General features: G+C 35.5%; 1 long non-coding RNA gene across 1 annotated transcript in view; it reads right to left on the reverse strand.

Moving 5' to 3' along the window:
* LOC137617360 (uncharacterized) overlaps positions 1-6000 on the reverse strand; it is a 38018-nt gene that overhangs the window by 31964 nt on the left and 54 nt on the right. Inside the window, exon 1 of the long non-coding RNA XR_011039641.1 lies at positions 5986-6000. This exon is cut by the window's right edge and continues 54 nt beyond it. This is a non-coding gene — a long non-coding RNA (uncharacterized lncRNA). The remainder of the gene's footprint in view (positions 1-5985) is intronic.

Here is a 6000-nt window from a genome sequence, read left to right on the forward strand (position 1 = left end):
CAAACTTCTTGTTCTTAAGATTGTAATCAAAGCAAGTCTAATACATAGTTCTTAAAAATCCTTCCGATACACAGCCACCTACCTAGAAGGCACCCCTTGATCGAACCGTCTGTTGAAGTTGACGAAATCTCCAAGTCAGAACCAAGTCTTTTAGCAATAACCAATTACGGAGTGAAAACTATTACTTGTTCCAAATACATGTCAACCTATCTTTATCGGAATGCCTTTCATTATTGATTGACACCTTGATCAAATACACGTTTATGAAGGAAATTCAAAATTTGCCGTTGCCGTGTATATGTGGATAAAGTTAAGTCCTAGACAAAATTGACTTAATTGAACGACTTTACGTAACACTAGAAACTTCCATATGACCAGTAATCCTAACGTCAAGAAATCCTAATGTCAAGGACTGACGATACAAGAGCTTTCTAATAAAAAAAATTCCGAAGAGCTACAATAACATTGATTTGACAATCAAGGCGTATTACGCTTTACGATTCTAAAATCCAAATCTATACAACCAACAAATTTTGTGGTGGGTAAGCGAAACAGCGCGAGAAGCTTGGGTAATAATCAAATGAACATTAATACAGACTGTGCCGATATCTCCTAAAGCTCGAGATCTAATTTAATTTCTTTACTAACCTGTCTCTCAATGCCCAAATAATATAGCAAACACTGCTGGTTATCATCTAAGAAATATTGCGTTTATAAAAGAGTACCTGGAGGAAAATTCTGTAAAGAAAGTTGTGATAAACTTATTACCAGGATTGACTACTGTCACTCCATCTATTGCAATTCACCTAAAGTGTTATTTAAAAAGTTACAAATCAAACATTGGAGCAAGAATGTTAAAAGGTGCCCCACCTAAAAAAAGGATCACCCATATACCAACTGATTTACACTGGCTGCTGATTAAAGCGAGAATTGAATTAAAAACATGTACAATAATTAAAGTTATCAGAACCGGTCGTCCAAAATACAAGAGAATAGCTTCATATTGCGCGGCAAACAATTCGTGTGGACACGAGATGGTTAAATGGTTTCAAACTATGGGAACCTAGATTTGTGTCTAGGCTCCAGAGCCTTTAAATATGCGGCTCCGAGACTAAAAAATAAGCGCCCACGAGACTTACAAATGATTGAAGACATTAAGGCTTTCAAGAGGAAAATGAAGACATTTCATCAGTCGTATAAGAGTGACAGTAAATGAAAAAATGTGATATGAAACAATACTCTGAACGATTAAGGTAGAATGACAGTGGGGGTCCTGCAGAGAGGAGTTCCCCTGCTGTATGGGACCGGAAAAGCAGCCGTCAAAGTAAGTTGTGCAGAGCGCTGGGTTGTTCCCCGTATATAGGCCAGAAACAGACAACCCATTAAAAGTCAAGAATGAGACCTGCAAATATTTACAAAGGTACCCTTTGCTTGTCTAAAATAAAGATGGATGGACCAGCCAGAAAAAAAGGTTCCCCATAGGTTTGACATTTCCAATTAATTCTTGCCTGGGCAGGATAGATTTTAAATTTGAACGACTAGTCAAAACTTCGCAAAAATTAATACTGAAACCCAGTGTCAACTGTTTGAGAGAGAGAGAGAGAGAGAGAGAGAGAGAGAGAGAGAGAGAGAGAGAGAGAGAGAGAGAGAGAGAGAGAGAGAGCGGGGGGGGGGGCGCCAAAATTCATATATTAGAGACAGCAACACCGCCAAAATTCATATATCAAGAGACCAATACCGCCAGAATTCATATATTCTTAATTGAAACCAGGAGGCCTCAATTTCGCTGACTATTAATTCGACTTAAAAGTATCAATAGTGTGCTGAAAACTTGCCTGGTTGGAGGGCGAGGGGAGAGGAACTAAAAATATATTTATCAGTTCTCTTCTCCAAAAGGCTTATAAATTACAATTAAGAATAAGGGTATTCTGATAATGAGGGCTATACGAATTAAAGTCTTCCATGACAATTTATCATAACTCCGAGTGGCTATAATATCAATCAGGGTAAAATTTCCAATAGGCATTTATATGATTCTACATAAATTAACTTGAATCATCCCTGACCGGAACCGAAACAAATTCAAATATATCTCCAAATAATGGGCTCTTTTAGGGTAAACCCTAGACGTTGGCCCACTACCAATGGTCCTGATTTAAATGAAAAAAAAACTTTATAGACCTAAAACTCAATTTTCGAAAACTGGATGTTCCTTTAAAGCTTCGATTGCTATGCCACATTATAAGTATTAAAATTCGTTCACCACAGACCTTTATACAAGACATAAGCCGGTTATTCAATCCTATAGTACTTGAGAACAGAATTTCTAATAAGATAAAAACTTGAAGAGAACCAGTTCTTACCAAAAAAATCTACAATGGACAACCACGACCACACACCACTCAAACTCACATCAAGTGTTCTGAATATTTCAGTCATACAAGGTAAGCTTGTACAACCAATCAGAAGCCTCCATCATAACCAGATCTCTCATTGGCTGAGAGGCTTTCGCTGTGAGAGGGAACAAACCGGTTGTCAAGGACATTTTGAGGTTAGTTCAAAGTTCACCGTGAATATAAAGAAAACATAAGGACAATTCAATGTTATTTCTATCGTATGTGTAAAAAATCAAAGAAAATACGCCGATTACCCATGTCTTAGCTGCAATTAGTCAATGTTTGAAATTGTCAAACTTTAATAGAAGTAGTAAATGAAAAATATATTTGTAGAGTAAACTTTGTTGTAAAAGCGAAAATGGAATCTTAAATTATACAAGTAAATAACTACGAGTTTGAAATTAAAGAGAACTGGTTTGTCACAATTTTGATAATTTACTTTTTGGGTGGTTTTTTTGGTTCTATCTTATACATTCCTATGGATATATAGGATCACACAGTTAATTCCGCGTTAATTGACAAATCCCACAAAATTAATCTGCAATTAACAGTGACCGAGCATATTTTCAGATGTCTATTTTTTTTCATTCTTTAAGCCCCCACTGGCATTTGCTTACGCACAGTATTCTAAACACTTCCTTCATACCATATTTACTTTACATTAGTCTTATTTATTCAAAAGCCAAATTTCATATTTTTAATTGGTTGATAGACTTAACCCATCGTAAACTTACAATAAAAACGACAAGAATAGTTCTTATAAACGAAGCCTTTGCCATACTATATTTACCCTGAACAGACTGATAATCGACAGATATGTAGCAACACCTAATTAATGGCACCATTGAGAAATTATCGTCACTTCCTGAGAATTAAGCTAAAAAAAAACTGGTAATTTTTGTCTTTCATTCAACAATGCTTGTTCTTGCCTGGCTTTGTGCTAGCACAGGCTCTTGACCAGAATTAAGTGTTAGCACATATACTTGTCCTTTAATAAGGTCTTAAGAGATACCGAGTTAGCGTTGACAGCAATTAATTAGGTACGAAATTAGCAATATATATATATTTTTTACCTATATATTAGTTGAATTTTTTGGGTTTTTGAAAGCCAACAGACTGCACTATCAGTATTAATACTAACTTACGCAAGCAGTATATTGCTACGTGTGGGCTTCTAATGTATTTGTAATAGATCGTTTATAGATTATCTGAAGCCTAGTTATTGAAGAGCCATTAATGGATTGTAATTAGTAGTAATGACATGAAGCGCTCTGGCAAGTAATTTGAAATGATCTAGTCTCAACTCGCGGCAATTCCCTTTCAAGTGTACTGGTGTACCCGTTAGGAGTGACAGTAAGCAGGAGTGAATGCAACTAACTTTAATTGGACGGAGCATGAGTATTATACAACCCGTGCCTGGAATGGCAAATGAGAAAGATTCAAAAACTATAGGCATAAACAGGTTATCACGGCAAGGGGAGAGCTATGACAATTTAGGGAAAAAAAATAAAAAAGAATCCGTTACACTATCAGGGTGTCATACACGTGCGGTACACTAGAAAAAAAAATTAAGGCTAGAATATGTCTTGAGATTTACTTTTATGTAATACGGGAGGGCTTGTCACCTTATATTTGATTCCTCATTCAGTGTAATTGTATGAGCAATATACACAGTCTTCCGCTATTTTACCAAAAATAAGATTTTTGCTTATTGAGAAAAGTGAAAAATAAAATGCTATCAATCTGCTTTCCTATCATAACATTTAACGTTCAGAATTAAAAAAATAAACCCATTACGATCTCCCTTTCACTTTGTAGGCTATGTAAAAAAAGTGAAATTGAATGAAATAACTCCTAATGGTCTGTTATGTTAAGTTTACAATGCTGAATTTGCTTAAACTTATAATCAAATGTGCCATTTTTTCCAGAATAGATGAAACTAAATCGAAATGACTTAACTACTTAAAACCCATTAGGTCTAACCCATTTAGTTTTTTAGCCTTTAGCACCCTACTGTATTTAATTACAGTAATCGTGGTGATTAATTGGTTATTAAAAAATGAACAGTCATGAATTCTAAAATCAGGCCATACCAGAGTCTAAAATTAAAAAAAAGCTTATCCATACCGTAATAAAAAACCTAATATATCCCATTCTAGCTTAAACAAAACCCATTAGGCAACAGAACAAGTAAACTACTTGACCAAACAGTCCGTTACAGTTTACCAAATTGTTCAAAAGTCAGAACGAATTAGTTTAGCAGCAATCTCTGCCTTACACACTTCCATATTACTAAGGGTACTTTGTACTAATAAAGTATGGCGATTCTAAAATATATCTTTTACTGTATGAAAAAACGTCCAGAAAATCGGGTTGGCTGCATTGAATTAACATTACAATAAAAAAAAAAAAAAAAAATTGAGATCTGTAATTCGGACGTCAGAATTGCTGATATGAAGGCTTCCTATGGGGAAAAAATTCCGGTTATCTTAGTGCAACAATAACCGGGATTTGACAATCAAGGTGAACTACGCTAGACTATTCTAAAATAGCAAAGGATTTACAGTATACATAAAGGGGTTGTGCAGGGCACCGGGCTTTTCCTTGTAGGCAGAACCAGAGGAAAAAAAAGGACAAATGTATAGAGATCTCTGCTAGTTTGTCTGCAGTCTGTACACAGCCATAATTTCGAAGACATTCGATATAAATCTTTTAAGACCGATTAATGGACTACTCCGAAAAACAGGTTCCATATAAGTTCGAAATTTTCATTGAGTTCTTGCCTGGACAGGAGAAAGGAAAGTGACATTTGGATGACATTTCATTAAACAGGACGTGGTAGGGATTCAAGTTGAAGCCCAGTGGCAAATGTTGTACGAGAGAGAGAGAGAGAGAGAGAGAGAGAGAGAGAGAGAGAGAATGGAGAGGGGGGACTGGATTGTACCGTCAAAATTTATACCTTCCTAATTGCAACAGTGGCCTTCATTTTCGCGTACGATATCAATTACACTTTAAAAAGTATCAATGGGCGCTGCTGGAAAGTTGCCTGGTTGGAGAGGGCGAGTGTGAAACCCAATCAAAATTTTCAAATTCCGTTCTCAAAAAGGTAATGAACTTAAAAAATAAAGATTCTTAAACTGCAGACTATTTATTCCGCATAGTAAACGCAATTTTCCATGACAATTCACAAAAAACGAGTACGCGTGAACAAAATCGCTCAAATTTCCAATACCTTATATGATTTAGCATCAAGAAAAAAAAACAATATTTATCCCTTACCGGAATCAAAATAGATCCTATTATATCCCCAGATTAATGTAGATATTGCTAGGGTTGACTACATGGTGTCAAGGTACCACTAACTCCTGATTGTGAATAAAAAAAAAAAAAAAAAGTTTGGGCACGACAAACCAATTTTCGAAATTCTATAAATGATCCTTTAACGGAAAATATATTACATTACAATAATTTGCAAAATATTTCTCGCCGCACAATCCAGTAAACAAGACACTCACCGGCTATTTGATCCTATAGTCTCGCAAACTCAATAAAATTTCCAAGTTAAAAACTAAAAATAACCCGTTATTACCTGAAAAAACTCTCC

The sequence above is a fragment of the Palaemon carinicauda genome, chromosome 23 (genome assembly GCF_036898095.1).
Source record: "Palaemon carinicauda isolate YSFRI2023 chromosome 23, ASM3689809v2, whole genome shotgun sequence".
Classification (NCBI taxonomy): domain Eukaryota; kingdom Metazoa; phylum Arthropoda; class Malacostraca; order Decapoda; family Palaemonidae; genus Palaemon; species Palaemon carinicauda.